This window comes from Sardina pilchardus, chromosome 16, assembly GCF_963854185.1.
Source record: "Sardina pilchardus chromosome 16, fSarPil1.1, whole genome shotgun sequence".
Classification (NCBI taxonomy): Eukaryota; Metazoa; Chordata; class Actinopteri; order Clupeiformes; family Clupeidae; genus Sardina; species Sardina pilchardus.
Window position 1 is genome coordinate 22,611,817 of NC_085009.1, and position 17,944 is coordinate 22,629,760.

A 17,944-nucleotide genomic window follows, 5' to 3' on the forward strand; every position below is an offset into this window, starting at 1 on the left:
ACCACACACTACAAGAGCTTCCATATCCATAATGTCTAGTGAAAAGCATTAAACAAGCTACACAGTCATTAAGCCATTATTCGACTATTGTCTAACAGCCTAATAAACCAACTAACCAGCTGAAAGCACTTTCATGTTTTTGTTTGTTTAAAAACTTAACTAAAAGAGTAAGAGTAGGAGTTTTTTTTTTATGTGAGGAAATGCATGTGTCATGTTGTACACAATGTCAAAAAGACCCATGCTCAGTGTTGCTTAGATATCCACATTAAGTTAGCATACCAACCAGGCAGCCAGAGACCTAGAGTTTCTCTAGTAAAACCATTTCCAACCTAGTAGCGCTGAACACAATGCAAGTCAATGGAAGAGTGCTATTACACTCCCAGACCTCTCGAAGCCTACAGCAACCTACACATATCCCATATCACACACAGCAGGCACAGAGATCACGAGGTGTAGGCTACTACAATCATCTCTCTCTCCTTTTCATGAGGAATTAAACATGAGGCCTTTATTCGCTGGCTTCACATATGATATGAAGCCCTTTGATTAACCCCCAGAGGATGACATCACAAGCTGCTGCAACACACACACACACACGAGATCACGTCAGCCATCTGGAAACACATACATGAACACAGTCAACACTGCATGCAAAAACACTCTCTCTTTCTCTGACTTTGACCCCCCCTTGCTACATGTTTAGCGACCTCTTGCTACAGTTGTGCTTGATGTTCTGCCTTCTAGCCAATGACCTCTTGGCTGCTCCGACCGTCCCTGCGATACTGAAGAGAGTCTCTGGCCCGGAAGCCTTACCCGTCTGCGAACAGATGCTGAGCAGGATTGCTAAAACACTTTGTGTACTAAGTGCAAGTAAAGAGTAATATGAAAGCACGAGCAGGCTCTTCTTCAGCCTATAGCCCACATTCACTCATTAGCCCGTGAAAATGGAAATGTACAATATTACAAAACAGACTAATTAAAGATGGAAACAACCCATTAAGACAAGACTGAGCCACTTTATTTGTCCGCTGAGGCTTTGGTTGTAATGTTTTCCCTAAATAAGCCTACACATCATTTGGATTAATGCATTTCGTAAGTAAGTTAATGACTTGTATGAATAGCACAACTCAAACTCATTTTGTTTCCTCTCTGCAGGTGAAAGTCTCAGCACACTGGCAAGCCTGCAGCGACATAAATAGATTACTCTGAAGCACCACATTTACCCGTCCCCAAGACGATCACTGCGTTATCCCGTCTCCAAGACGATCACGACAGTCAAAAAGAGTGACATGAGTGGGGGCAGAATGCAAAAGAGACGGAACACCAAAAAGCAAAGGAATGCAAGTGCATCACCATGGAATACTGTGGTAAAATATTGCAAACTGTAGGCCGTGGGTTTTACAAAAAAATTTGAATTTCTCAATGTCGATAAACTAACATCTGGATTCAGTTCAGCGAGTAGCCCTTCCACCATCATTGTACCTGCCTCAAATCAAGGGGGCGACACTGCCTTCACTTCAAAAGAGCTGCTTTGGTAATTGAGCCTCTTAGGAGTTTGTAAACACACACACAAACACTCAAATTTCAACAGTGTAGGAGGACTTATTTATAGCACAACCAGGCTCTGTGTGTGTGTGTGTGTGTGTGTGTGTGTGTGTGTGTGTGTGTGTGTGTGTGTGTGTGTGTGTGCACACATTTACCGTGTCAGACAATTTTGTGGTCTTTGGCAATCTTGCTTGAAAATATGGATTTGTGCATCAACAATGGAAGATGTTCAGAGCAAGGTCTTCAAAGTACAGTTGCCGGTCTAACTTTGCTGCAGTTTCTCTAGACTACTCCCAAGACAGCAAGACTCAGAGTGTGAGAAAGAACGTATTTGCCTTGAAATACACTGTTGGGAAACTGAATAGTTAAGGACAGGTTCTATGTGTGTGTGTGTGTGTGTGTGTGTGTGCGAGCGAGAGAGCGAGAGAGCGAGAGAGAACACTTACAGGCTGCAATCTTGCTTAGAAATATGGATTTATGCTTGGTTCTGAAAAAGCTTGTCCGAGGACACACAAACAAAAACACACACGTAAAGTGTCTGAAAACAAACAAGACCTTCAAAGCATCTTAACTTTCTCTGAATATCTCTAAAAAAGACTCTGCCTTTCAGAACACGAAGCACAAAGATCCAGGACACCCACCACAATGCCACATACCAAAAACCTCACACACACACAAACCACACTATTTACACTTGGAATCAAACAGCAGCTGTACATTTGATCTGCTCTGACCGCACCAGACCTCGGACCAGTAAAGTGTCTGAAACAATGAAGGCTGGGGCCCACCAGACACATATACACGGCGCACCACGACACGAAAAAATGAGAACTCTGTTGTTTCCAACGGAGCAAAGCCCACTAGAAACGTCTGTCGCGCGGCAGCCGCACAGGGATAGAAAACTGTTCTAAAATTCTGCGCGTCAAGACCACACCACTGAATATTGTGTCGCATTGTGTATAAGCCGCAGGACAGTTTTTTATGCAAGTTAAAAGAAACAAAACCATATTAAGACCATATTAACTGCCCCCCTGTATTAACCTCATAGCTGAATAAATTTTGCAGAATCAATGTATAAGCCGCGGCTAATAGTGGGGAAATTACTGCTATATGTAGCTTTCACTTAAATTATCTTCAACTTGCTCTTGCATTTAGTGTACATGACGCAACCACTCAGACACACTGATAATTACCTGTACACACCATTTCATTACTTAATTGTTCATTTCATTATAATAAAACTGTTTTCATAATGGTTTCATTAATAACTTTCATAAAGTGGGCTTGCACAAGGGAAACATTAGGGAGCACTGGGCACTGAACAGAAGGGTAGCATTCAAGTGCATTTCTTTAAAAATGCTGTTTTCAAATGTCTGGAACTCGGGCAAGCTACACACACGCTGGTCCATTCAATCAACTTCAATTTTGACTTAAATTTAGTCAATCTAAAATCCTTTTAATAACCCCTGTTCTCGTCATCTAATCCGACACTTACCTGATTTACAGTACCGTCAGTGTTTTTCCAAAGTAAATAAATAAGCATAAACGTACCACTCCCCCTCAATTATTTACATTACCTTATTGTTATACAATCGTTCCGCTACATAATTCATAGAGAGAGATATTATACAAGATGAGGCATCACAGTCGCCTGTGTTGCTGACAGCAGCAAAGCTCAAACAAACTAACATGACTGGCTCCATCCCATAACGCTTATAGCTCACACTGCGTTCCAAGTTGCCTAAGGGTGCTATGTGCTAATAGCAGCTCAATTAGTACAGTCTACTTGCAAGGCTAACAAAAGCATGTGGTCACAATCTGCATCAGCAGCTGAGGTCATTAAAAAAAAAAAAATGCTTATTGAAAACCCTTTTCAACTTGCAAACACACAAGACATAGCACCTCAGGCTTAAAGAATCTAATGTGCAAGACTTTTGTACGAGTAATCAAGACATAGTAATGTAAAGAAAGGCTTTTTTTATATTATATCAAAAATGCTTATGCTTCTTTGTATACCCAGATGTTAGCATGCTAAGCTACCAGCATCAGATCATATGTACCCTCTGTGCCACAAAAGGCGCAATATCAAAAGAGGCTACATCCAATGGAAGTGCGTCATACCAGACATAATGGCGCGTTAGAAAACAACCCTAAACAACACACAGAGGCCCGGTCTGTTTCTCGAGTGTATAAGTGATGCTGCAAAGCTTAACCTGGTAATACAGTCGGACAAACTCCCTTCACCTCCGGCAGGGGTTAGCAGAGGCGGGCCATGGCAGAGTTCCACTTCCTGTGTCGTGGCTCCTCAAAAAGGAAGAGAGCGAGACGAGGAAAAAACGGGTGAGTAAAGAGGAGAGGACAAAGGAGAAGGAGAAAGAGAAGAGAAAAGAGAGGTAAAGAAAGTGAAAGAGCAACACATGGAAACGGACAGGAGAGGCAGCAGCGTGAAGCAACCAAATTACAGGAGAGAAACAGTGTGTGACAGCAGTGTCAGAGGGAGGGAAGGAGTGAGAGAGGGAGGGAGGGAGGAGAGAGTTCAGACTCAGCACAGCAAGAATTAAGAGCCCCAAACAGAGAATGAGCACTTCATGACTGTAGCAGAGGCTGCTTGGATAACACTGAAACAACAGCTATATGTAAATCACAAGATTTTTTCATCAGAACAATAACTAATGTGCCATTGCACATATTGCTTTGTGAAGGAAAGCATCATGCTTCAGGTTTCACAACATCATGGAAGGCTGCATGTCAACAGGACAACTACATTAGGGTTATGATGTAGTGGACATGGAAACACGTGTGTGTGTGTATGCGCGTGTGTGTGTGTGCGTAGGTGTGTGCCTAGGTGTGTGAGTGAGTGTGTGTGTGTGTCGGTGTGTGTGTGTAGGTGTGTGTCTATCTTATAAACACTGAACAAAAGGAGGCCATATCCTGCCTCACCCCTGTTCTGCCATTTATGATGACTAGTGCAAAGCCCGTAGATGTGCCTTTTTTTGTTTGTATCCACGATATTCCGCAGCCAACAATGGGGGGCGCCATGACACCGAAAACGGTGATCTATTTCCAGCGAAGCTGCGTTGTATCTATTTCAACGTGACGGTTGACAGTGCTTAACATATCATAACACATGGGTCATTCCACCTCAATTCAACGGATTTTAGAGAAAATTTCTGCTTGACCATCTCAGATTTGCTTCAAACTTTTAACATCTAAAGAGTAACCATTTAAACTAACCTAGCCAAAATATTAGATTGGTATACCTAATACATCCAGAGAAAAACATTTTTGAACATGGTACCCCCCTTCTGATTTTTGGCACATTGGCGCCCTCATCTAAATCTGCAGCAAAGTTCAGATGTCATTATCTCAAAAAGTGTTCAAGCTAAAGACTTCAAATTTTCTGTGAATAATGATTGCTACCTATAGATTCCACATATTCATTCGTAAGTCGTATGTGTTGACACTGACTGTGTTTCAATCTTGTGAAATCAGAATAAAAATGGCAGATTTCTTTCACACCCCCACATTGGGTGCCCCATTACACAATTTGTAAACAAAATGTTTGGCAAATGGTTATGTCTCTCTACAGAAGTGTTTAAGCTGTCTTTGAAAAAGTAATGAAGAGGTGTCTATATTGCTTTTTTGTTGGAAGTATTGTAACACAAAATTGAAAAACAATCAATTTGGATGATATTGTATCTCCCCATTACAGAGGTATAACAAGCTATACCAATGAATTGAACACATCTCCAGAAAGAGTATGGAATGGGCTTTCAGACTGTGAAATTTCAAGATGGTATTATGACTATGGTTATTGAAATGTTATTTTTGAAATATTGGTCTACTATAACAACACATTGCTGATATCCTTGAACAGTGACATCTAGTGGCATTAAATAGTGACAGCAGCAATTTATTTCGGAAATACAGGAAATATTTTATTAGTTCATCACTCAGCAAGTAAATGAAAATATAAATGTTTAACAGTATGAGACATAAACATCTGATACTTAGGAATAAGACAAGGATTATGAAATCATTAAATAATAGCACAAAAAAGCAACGCTAATTGTTGTAATAGACCAATATTTAAAAAAATGTTTTTAAATAACTGCAGCCATAATACCATCTTGAAATTTCACAGTCTGAAAGCCCATTTCATACTCTTTCTGGAGATGTGTCCAATTCATTGGTATAGCGTGTCATACCTCTGTAATGGGGAGATACAATATCATCCAAATTGATTATTTTTCAGTTTTGTGTTACAATACTTCCAACAAAAAAGCAATATAGACACCTCTTAATTACTTTTTCAAAGACAGCTTAAACAGTTCTGTAGAGAGACATAACCATTTGTCAAACATTTTGTTTACAAATTGTGTAATGGGGCACCCAATGTGGGGGTTGAAAAAAAATCTGCCATTTTTCTTCTGATTTCACAAGATTGAAACACAGTCAGTATCAATACATACGGCCTACGAATGAATATGTGGAATCTATAGGTAGCAATCATTATTCCCAGAAAATTTGAAGTCTTTAGCTTGAACACTTTTTGAGATAATGACATCTGAACTTTGCTGCAGATTTAGATGAGGGCGCCAATGTGCCAAAAATCAGAAGGGGGGGTACCATGTTCAAAAACGTTTTTCTCTGGATGTATTAGGTATACCAATCTAATATTTTGGCTAAGTCAGTTTAAATGGTTACTCTTCAGGTGGTAAAATTTTGAAGGAAATCTGAGATGGTCAAGCAGAAGGCATTTGTTGAATTGAGGTGGAATGACCCACATATAAAAGTACACTTTTCTATTTTATATCAGTTATATATGATGTAGCATATCCATGCTGAGGGCAGAATTGTCAACATTTCGAAAGAAATCTAAGTTTTTCTAGTTAGCTACCGAGAACGCACATGTAAACAGAATGAATGGAAGTTGAAAACAGTATCAGAACGGTCATATTTCCGGGTTAAGGAATAAGGTGGATAACATGAACTGTGGCATTAGGATGACACCCACCAAATTTGAGAGCAGTTGGATGAGTGGTTAGAGAGTTATGCGTGGAATAGACAGACAGAGTGACACAGACAGACGTTCCTTGCATTAATAGATCGATTTTAGTAAAGCTTGGAGGAAGTCAGCCATCCTGTCAATACTTGCCCTCTGTCAAACAAACAATCAAACAAGGACATAACCTAGCTGTCTGGAAATAGTCTGAGAATTAGTCTTACTTCACCACCCCCCGCCCACACACACACACGCACACACACACACACACACACACACACACACACACTACATTTAGTTCTCCTTCCTTTGCAGCCTCCCCACTGCAAACTAACCCAATTCCGAGACAGGCCTGTGTTCTCCATGCCGCGCACTTTTACATCACCGCACATCACACTGCTGAGCGAGTGCACGCACGCGCGCGCACACACACACACACAGACACACACACACACACACAGACACACACACACGGCCTTCAGACTGGCAGCCTTTGTGTGGTGTCCTTAGCGCTTTGTCAGCTTGCTTTATTTAGCACGGGGAACGTGTGGGCTCAATAATACATCAAGACAAGAGATCGCATCCGACGCCACTCCCGATCTGAGGCTGCCTGCAGTAACAGCGGCAGGGACACCATGACGAGGACACCATGGGGACGGGGGATGAACCTTCTCTCATATAAAAATATATATATATATATATATATATATATATATATATATATATAAATATATAAATTATCCGCGCACAAAGGGAGCGGAATACTCCCGGAGAAAAAGGGAGATGCTATTTTTAGATATGGAAGGAGTGGGCTTGGTTAGCCCACTGTTTGCAATAAATATATCCCTAGATCTTTTTTTAGGACATTTAAAAAAAAAAAAAAGAAGGAAAAAAAAAAGCTTTGTTGAACTGCGAAGCTTTCCCATCCTCCCCAAGCGAGCTGAGAATCATGGGAAAGTGTTCAACTGCAATGCTATTTGCATAAACAGCAAGCAAATGTGACAGTCAAGAATAAAACTGGCTCGTAGTGGTACCCCTTGGAAGAACGCACAGCACCATCTGCGGCGATATTAGTAACGCTTATGACTGTAAACTCAGCCACCAGATCGGCCACAGCTGCCACCCTAGAGTTTAAACAGAGACGACCCAGCACCAACCACAACACCAGCCACCAGTGTGTGTGTCCATGCATGCGTGCAAGCCTGTCTTTTTAGGGGAAGGGAGGTTAATTGCGTGTGTGTGTGTGTGCGCGTGTGTGTGTGTGTGTGTGACCATGAGATTGTGCAGCATGAAGGACAATGGGCGTATCGGTACCTGCATATATGAATTGTACATTGGGCACTGGGCAGTGATTTATAGGGGCATGTGTTATTGTGGGGAGTGAGATACTACGCGCAGCAGCGCGCTCTGTGAAGGACAAGCCCTCGCCCTTCACAGATGCCCCACCCTGTCGCTGTCGCTGTCGCTGTCCAGTCCAGCCTAGCCCAGCCCAGCCCACTGCAATAAGGTTGTGGAGCCACCAGCACAGACGACACCAGTCAGCAACCCCCCACACCCCGCTGCCGCCTTGCCATACAGTACATCAACTCTCTGCTTCGTGGGTCCCTCGCTTCATTTGTCCAGACCCCGACGTGTCTTTTAATGAATGCTGCCTGGCTGGCACAGACTCAGACTCAGAGACCGGCTCAGAGGCCATCTTGGATGTTTGCATTGCATGGATGCACTAGGACAGGGATGCACCGATACCACAGTCCGTACTGTACGAGTAGGGCTGATACACTCCAGTGTTACAAAATAAAAAGGAATACAAATTATGAAATATAGTGTAGGCCTAACAGGTTGCTTCCAATCACAAAACATAAACACTTTATTGACATAACTTCGCACTGCTGCATGGCCCAAGCACAAGTTTTGAATTCCAAGATTCAAGACAACGATTGACAAGAAATATCTTTTAATGTGTACGGTCCTCTTGTGTCTATGTAATGTAGCCTATTTGTTTTACTAATTGCTAGCCTTCATGGTGTTGCACAACCATCCTCTGGGTTATATAGTATATCTGTAATGAAAAGCATGCCGTGCATCAATAGCTACTATATCACTACTCTTAAGGTCTCGTATCGTTATCCTTCACTTTAAATGCCCTTTGGAAGAAAGAACCAGGTAAATGTAGCCTAAAAGTCTTTGTGAGCTGTACACAGGTTTCCGCCCCTGTTATCAATAAAGGTATACAGTAATTTCCTGCATATTAGCCGCATTGTGTATAAGCTGCAGGACAGTGTTTTATGCGAGTTGAAAGAAACAAAAGCATATTAATGCCATATTTACTGTCCTCCATGTATTAACCTCATAGCTGAAGAGATTTTGCAAAATCAACATATAAGCTGCAGCTAATAGATGGGAAATTACAGCAGGGTATACGATAGGTGTACTATTTTATAAGAGCACCAAACACCACCAGCACGAGCATCTGCACACTTCTGGATTCCAAAAGCAATTGGCTGCTGGGGTGGCGTGGCGCCATCTGAGACTAGCTCTTCTGCTAACGGCTGCGTCTGAGACTAGCTCTTCTGCTAACGGCTGCGTCGAGCTCTATGACAACACTGGGGTCCCCCTCAGCATACCAGATACTGCTAACAAGACAAGCAGCCCAGGCAGGCATTTAAACTAATGGCTGTTTGAGGAGACACACACACACACACAATGAGAGCTTGGGAGTTGTCCTTTGAAGTGCCATCAGACTTCTATGACCAAAACGAGCACCTAGTCCTGAATGTTATGTGCACTTCCAACATTTCAATACCACTCGAAGAAGAAAATTTGCTTTAAAAATTGAATTAAAAAAGACTCATGTGCATCAAGTCAGTGAGAGACTAGAAATAACTATTTAAAACTAAAATTAGCCTGGTAGCACAGTCTAATATGTTCAATCTTTCATCTAAAAAGTGTTGGCTGATGAATGATTCATTTATCTTTTACAGTTTGACTACTTCACAAACCAACAAAAAGTGGGATACAGGCAGAGGGTGGGACAGAGAGAGAGAGAGAGAGAGAGAGAGAGAGAGAGAGAGAGAGAGAGGATGTGCTTTAAAGATAAGAACATGACCCTTTAAAACATAAGTCAATATCTGTGCATCCCCAAGAGAACGTGGCTGACTACTCACACAGACCCTGAAGGGCAAAGGCCCAGCTATGGGGCAGCAGGAAACCTTCAGAGCACATCACGAAAAGATATTATATATATATATATAAATATATATGCATACACACACACTGGGGGACTGGGAAATTGGTTTAAGATGCAATGTGCAGGGCCTGGTTGAAAATGGTTCCAGACTGACTTTAGTGATTGAATAACGAATGAAGAAACTGTAAAAAGACCATTATCAGCTACCATCATCTTCAAGATATCAATAGCTTGATTAAATCACCAATTTGTCTTTTTTTATGCATAAAATCATATTTCCTTTTCTAAATTAAAGTGTAAAGTAGATATTAGAAATGGGGGGGGGGGGGTCTACCTGAGTGCCTGTCACTTTAAGACATTTGTAAGGGAGGAACCCTTGCCGTTTTCAGCTTAGAGATAAAATAGAGATACTTAATTGCATTACTTAACTTAGTCCCCCTCCCCAATGTACTATGTACGGTAAGACCTTAGTAAAGTGAAATTGAATGCAGCAGTTTTGAACAAATTTCCGCAGCATAGTCACGACGCTAAGCGGATTTCATAGCAAGTTAGCCTGCTGACTTCAATGCAATGCTTCTAAGTACTACAACAATCATTCAACAATTGTTAATAGTTTGTTAAATGCACACGCAGAGGAGGGGCGTGGGTCTGTTATGAAAGAGCGTGGGGCGAGTCAAGGAAAGGCTGCATGCTTTAAAAGCGCTGCTCAATGAAAGGATTAAATAATACAACGTAGAACATGATTGTGTGGCCGCCAGTTTAGATCTTGTGGCGGCCTGTCAAAGATAAGTCAATGTATGGGGAAACTCAGAGCCTATAAACCCTTCAGTTCTGCTTACTGCATAGACTGACTCCAAAGACAACATGGTGGAATAATGCATCCCGGGTGTGCATGGATTTCCAACTCAGTGCATGAATCAGCACAACCACCTGCAACTACTGCTGCACACCATGCTCAAGGTAGACCAAACAAACACCCTGACAAGGCAGAATAAAGTTGACCAATCGAGTTCGACTACAACAACCAACAGGTTACTCGACAAAAAGCTGCCTTTTGAAGTCATTAGTCTCACGTGCAATCCAGCTGCACATAATTGACCGGAATTAGCAGAATGATTGGTTGGATTAAGGTTACTACTGACAATTGGCACCCCAACATGACCACGTTTGGTGGCTAGTAGGTTAGTTACAAATGTTAAGGTTAACGCTGACAAACTAACGCTAACAAAATATTTCACACCCCAACATGGTACTATTACTAGCTAACAATTTATAACACCCAAACATGCTAAGCAGAGTAAAGTTACTAGTTAGCAGCTAATGATAACCCTTAGCCAACTAAGACCAAGCTACCATTCTGACTAAAGCGATGTCAGTTGTCAGATAATGATTGAATGAAATAACTTAAGCGTGACTCGCTGGCGTTTAGCCTAGCATTGCTGCAGAGGCATGTGCTTTTTGAATGGACAGCAAGTGGACTGTTTGACCAAATATAAAAATCCTTTAATGTTACTCTGTACCATGCAGGCAACTGTTAAAGCTTCTCCATTTTTTTTCTACAGCCAAACGTTGGTCTATTTAACTTGCAACTTCAAGACCCCCTCAAAACCAAGTTATTCAAACCAGTCCCACTGTTACAACACGAAAGTAGCCTATTTCGCAATCATATAATTCCGGTTAAAATAATAATTTGGTAGCTAAATCATCACTGTGAAGGTTAATTTTAGCCAACGCCCATTTCAACTATGGAGCAACACGAATACTAACGTTAAAGCTAAAGGCTGAAAATAACCTGTAATGTTAACTACTTCAGGCCATGGAGTAGCAAAATAAAATAACCTTAACAAATTAAGCTCAATACATTCAACAATGTCAGTTTTATATCAATTAAAAACCACGAGACCACTACAACAGTTAAAATGCACCCAAAACTTTGCGAACAGTAGTGCTACATCCGAAGCATCTTGACTAGCTACGGGCAGTTTAATGAACGTTAAAATGAATTTAAACAGCAGTCCTTTACGTTACAGCTTGAGCACCGTTTATTTCCATCTGAGCATACCAAATCCTGAACACGAAAGTAAAACGGGTTTGCCCTTACCTTAGTTGACAAATACACCTCACAGTGGTCTTTAAATAAATGCTGGTCCATAAACACCAAATGTCCGATCAGTAGCTTGATCTTTCCACCACGAATTAGCTACAGGGGGCGATGGCGGGAAACCTTGCCTAGCTTTATAAACTGACGGGATCTCTAACCAATCAAAAGCAATAATCTCTTCGAACCCCAGCCTTGATTCGAACTCCCATGTAATTGGGTAAGCGAAATCAGCTGGGGAATGCGCTCACCTGCATCTTCTCAAATAATTGACTAATGAATTCAGGTGCAACAATTTAGCTTCAGCACAAGAAATTGACAAATCACCACAAAACGCGTATTTTGCAATTAATTGGTTAGATTATTTGAAAGAAACAGCAATTTATACGAGGCTGCATGACCACAAAGGACTATTAGCAAGCCGATAATAAAACTTAAATTGCCTTGAGCATATAACTATGACCAGTGATGTTCAAACAATAGGAGTTGCCTATCCCATTTCTCTCCGATTCAAAACCAAACAATTCATGGCTGTGTTCTTCCCTTTATAGCCTAGTCAATAGGCTACATGTCCTCGCCTGGTTTAGGGCAATGGCTAGCCTAGACTGTTCACAAGGTAGGCTAATGCAGGCTCAGACGTGGCAAGTAAGATTTATTATTTTGCAGACATCCAGCTATGTCGCTGTACGTGGCACTACCCATGAGGGCCATCACTGGGACGACAGATCGAGATTCAGCTCTGACTGAATCATGTCAATTGTGATTTAATGCACAAAACACCCCATTTAGGCTAACTATTTGTGCCCTACATTTTATAATATCAGATGTGTGATTTTCCTCCCCATCTCAGGTTTCTGGCACATCCCAGACAAGGTTACAAAATGTAATTTTGGCTATGGATAAATAGTTGCCAAATGCACCTTTACAACTAACACCAAATTATATTTCGATAGCTTACCATGCTTTCAGGCTTTGCGTTGTCACTAACAACACAAGACATCGAGGGCTAACTTATTACCTGTAACGATAGCCTAATATCACGTCAAAATAACCTACTGAGTGGTTCAATCCATGCAATCTTCAGGAGTAGTGATGGGCTACGGTCCAGCTGTTACTGGGCGCTGAAAGCGTGGAGCTTACATGAGACTACGCATAGGGAAAATGTGAGGCGATTGTAAAGCAGCCGCAGCTCCACGTTTACAATGCCACGGACGCACCTCCAGCATCAAGCCCATCAAACACACAGCGATTTTAGGTAGCCTATAGCCCATTTTCTTTGATTTTCCAGAGCTACTGCTGGCACGCTAAGGAGGATCACAATTGGAACTCTCATCCCACAACTAAGACAGTATAGTCGTTTTGCAATAAAGATTAGTAGGCAATTTGCAGTGAGACATTACTGCTTTTCATTTTGGCATACAAAGTGTCATTGCGAATATATCCTGACAAACGGCAACACTGGAAAACTGAACAGATGTCAGAACTCAACGCAACAGAATAGCCTAAATGTAACGTCAACATCAAACCTGTTTCCAATTTTAGGGGGAATGAACATGTAAAAAGCCTTACCGTATATATAAATGAAAGTTAAGGACGTCCACAGCCAAATAACGTCTTATAATAGCCTAGTGAATCAAGATATCGCTTGACAGTTAAAAAAACAAAGGCGAATTCCGTAGCCTGTTTTCTTATCTTAAACTTGTGAACCTAAAAAAAAATGAACACACAAAATCATGTAGGCTAAAACGATTATCTTAAAGATTCATTAAAACAAAAATACACAACAAGGGTCCCTTTCAGGTAGCCTATTAGACCAAAGTAAAAAAAGATAAAATAACTGAAGAAATAAAAGAATGAATCAAATAATTAAAAAAGGCCGACTTCTGCCTGTCTTGATCGTTACAGGTTCACCACACCAATACGCGACATCACTGAATGAAAACCTATGTTTGGAGAAGGCTGTCTTTAAAACGATGATATAGTCCTGCCATGGGATATATAGTGCCGCATCACAGCATCCCTATACCTCTCCGCTCTGCACACTGTTTCATCCATCCAACCTATAGGCCAACAAACGCGCACGCAGACGCGGAAGTATACTCAGAGAAGCTCCTTCCATTGAAACGCATCGAATTGCTTCGCCCAATCGACTATAGGAGAGATAGTGATTGACAGACATCTCCACCAATGACTACTTAGCAACCGTAACTAGGCACTACTTCCCCCGTCAAGGTGGAGGATCCTTGAACGTCTGTCGTGTTCGCCTCCCCACCGAATTAGATGCTATTGGCCAATTGTATGTGATTCAAACCGAACAGGCACTTCCAGTTTCATGAAGTTATCGCACATATTGCTTGAGCCATGCATGCAAAAGGGCAGGCAGCAAACAAGTCCTACCAGGACGATTGGCAATATTACCTCGATGCAGAGGTAACAAAGTGTTTTGTATCAGAATAGCCTGCTATTCATTTAAGCATCAATTTTATTCAGCCTAACGTTTCTATCAGAACATCTGTAATTTCCAAAGTGCCAGCCTACCATGCATTTCAAGAACATTTCATTAACAAGCATTGTGGCCCAGGTCTCAGATATGTCAGTTCAAAAATGCAGGTTATATAGCATAGACTAGCCTGTACAGTCAATGCAGATTTATTTAATCGTTTATCTAAGCATAAAAGCACTGTAGCATCAGACGCATGCGTTATGTTGTAAGTAAAAAGGTGCACGAGCTAAAGATGCACAGCTTGCATGCTCTATAGAAACACATCAGCCTACAGGCTAGGCTGAAAAACATTCATGCATGAGCAAAGATAGAGCTGAAGGACTGTATGTAATATTACACGAAGATCAAATGTTGGACATATCACCATGTCGATTCTCCCAGATTCTCACATCGAGAGGCGAGGGCTAACCTCTGCCTTCTAAACTAATATAACTGTAAAATAACCTCAGATGTTTATGATGCAACAAAAACATATTGAAATATATACCTAAATACTGAGGGCCATAAACCACAGAATGTTTATGCTAAGACCACGGGAAGCAGGCTATGCCACTTACCCTAACTGACACGCAAGTCTTACTTCCGCGTCAGGGATTTCAGCACCACCGTGTTCAGCACCAAGGACAGAGAACGAAGGATTTGTGTTCAGCGCTCAGTATTAGCTGCCGCCTCTAGCACAAATGCTATGTGAATATCGACTATACATTGTTGTTGTTGTTTTAAATACTGTTCCCAACTGATTTATATGTATGCAGGCTATGCTTTTCCCTTCTTTTCTTTCTTTCTTTCTTTCTTTCTTTATTTATTGCTTGCTCCTTTGCGATGATGCGGGAGAAAAGTGGCAGGACCACTACGAATAGTGACTAACAAGTATAACTTATTCATTCCAAAAGTTTAGGCCATATTGCGCACTAATATAGTATTATATTTTTGTGTTATTAATTTTGGTCTGAGATATCAGAGCTATATTGTATTGGCTACAATCAGTTTGAGAGCTTAATCAGAGAGTTTCAGAGTGCTAAAACAGTCCCTAGTATGGCTCTATTAAATATCTGGCCTCAGTTTTACAGCTCTTGCTTCGTTGTTCAAACAGCACCCCAATCCTTAGAGAAAAAAAAAGAGAAAGCAAAATGCACTTGTCTCTATAGCCTTCCATTACTAAACCAACAAATCTATCCATCAGCAGCATCAAAGGATTTGAGTCTCTACCATTTGAAATGTAGATAGTTCATGACTTATTGGAATGTGTTTGGGAATGAAATGTATTGGAGTCAAAATAATAATAATAATGTTTAAAAAAATTCTAGCATTATACTGGTATCTGCACCAAAAGCCTATACCAAATTAATTTAAAAATACCTATTATTTTCACTTTGGGCTATACTGCGTTAACTGCTCTGTCTGTAGTAGAGGAGAATGATGCATTGAACATGTTCAGAATAACACATTATCAACTGACACTAAATACGGCCAAATGAGCAAACAAAATCTTAAGTCATGGTATGAGATTCCTTTACGTTGTCATTGATTCATCACAAAATGTATACTCATATATGTTACAGGGTGCACTTTGAGGTTTTCTGTGAGCACAAAAAAATATGCAAGAATATAAAGAGGCAGAGATCTCCATAAACCATAATAAAGTGTGACACATTGTTGACAGCCAGACATCTGCCTGTTTGCTTTCAAAGACAGAGGTTTCTGACAACACGATTTAAATTTAATTCCTATTTAAATGTCTATGTAATGACTCTGAGTGGCAATTAACCAATGAAAGTACGGACTCTTTATTCACAAAGCCACATATAGGTGTATGAGTTTCAAGAGGCTTGTTATTGTAAAGCTATATCTCCCCGAATGGATTGTGTTCCATAGACAAACCACGTTTGCTCCCAAGGTCAGAGACTGTTCATATCTCAGGCTCACAAATAAGTACCCTGGGAAACCTCATGAGGGCCCTTGGTTCAATGCTAGGTCATTAACTCAATCCATCTCTGTAATGCGAACAGCCAAGCAAACAGACCATTTGTATCTTTTTTTTTTATCCCTATACTCCCCCCCCCCCCTCTCTCTCTCTCTCTCTCTCTCTCTCTCTCTCTCTCTCTCTCTCTCCCCCCTCCATCAGTGTGACTCCAGCCACAGTGAAAGTTAAATGTCCTCGACCTTCGGCTCCTATGAAGTGCTTGCATGTCGTCTTAAAGGCCCTTGACTCTGGCCCCACAAAGCAATGTCCTGTCCTCTCTGTCCTACAATACTGCATACTGCGTCCGAGGAAGTTCCCAGCAGTGAGGTCAAGAAGTCAGTAGCAGGGCTGGTGATGCATGGGGCACCTAAAGCAGGTATGCACAAAATTATCGGTAGGACATCGGCATTGGCAGATAACAGATGAAGAATTGTATTATCGGCATCGGGGGATGTGATAATCTCATATCGGCAGATATCCCAGGCAGGCAAATTGGCAAGACTATAATTGGCTCAACCTATTGGCATTTCAGAGGGAGCAGCATGCAAATCTGTTCAAATAGGGTGATATCTAACATTTTTATTTGAGAATGTCTAATGAAAAATTGCTTATTTTAAATCTACACTATTTATTTGACACAAGTGACTGTGTACATTTCTTAAAATGTACATTTAAGGGATGAAAAAACAAAGAAAGTGTAATGCCCTTATCTGCAAAAAGGCCTTATCACAATAAGAGTAATAGGTTCATTATTGTACAAGAGAGAGAAAAAAAAGATGTGGTATTTATTTTCAACATCTGCAAACTGCAAAAATGAGTTTGAAGATATTGGCATATCTTCTATCGACAGAAATCCAAAAGTGATTAGAGCTATTCCCTGTGGTTTGTGTAAAGGTGATCAAGGCAACATGAGGAGAATGCATCTCTAAGATAAGACAGGTTTCCCATGGTTATCCATGGGAGCCAAGCCAAAAAAAAAAATGTGTGTGTGTGTGTGTGTGAGAGAGAGAGAGAGAGAGAGAGAGAGAGAGAGAGAGAGAGAGAGAGAGAGAGAGAGAGAGAAGGAATGTTGTAAGGAGTTCTTGGCTGCTGAACATTGTTGTAAAGCCGACAACCTGGGAAGCACAATAACAAAAAAAGAATTCTGACCACACTGTTCTGAGTATAACTTTATAGGGGGAAACCGATAAACCTTTGCGAGTATTAGACATAATTTTCACCTTTATGACTGAAATGTGACATTCATATCGTGGCATGGTGCTGAGAGCAAAAAATGATCAAATTTGTGCCTTAAGGAAAATAAAACCATCACCATCAACTATGGTTGCACAGACTGATATATTTCTCAAGGTCACACAGCTAGCAGAGGGCCAGTTTAATAGTTTAATATTTCTACTCATCTTCTGATTTAAACAACGCTGGGTGAATAGACATAATGACATAATGAAAGAGATCTCTGGGGGCTGATAATGAAGTAAGGAGAGTGGGGCTGGGTGTCACCTTTCATATTTAGTTGGCTATAAGCATAAATCTGAGTTGTTCTTGAAAGAAAGGCCCTGCTGCAGAAATGGTGAGTCCTTCAGCCTGTATTTTACTGGGAATGACTGCATTGGCTCACAGGCTCCTGAGTACCTGACATCATT

At 41.0% G+C, this 17,944-nt stretch overlaps 1 protein-coding gene across 3 annotated transcripts in view; it reads right to left on the reverse strand.

Moving 5' to 3' along the window:
• The window catches only part of elavl2 (ELAV like neuron-specific RNA binding protein 2), a 46,220-nt gene extending 32,424 nt beyond the window's left edge, over positions 1-13,796 (reverse strand). For 2 of the 3 annotated variants that reach the window (XM_062516737.1, XM_062516735.1), the window contains exon 1: positions 11,839-11,983. The gene's annotated coding sequence lies outside the window, so the exon portion shown is untranslated. Of the gene's footprint in view, positions 1-11,838; positions 11,984-13,404 lie in introns of those variants that run through there. The other variant, XM_062516736.1, reaches the window with a different exon arrangement.
• Positions 13,797-17,944: the final 4,148 nt, after the last annotated feature.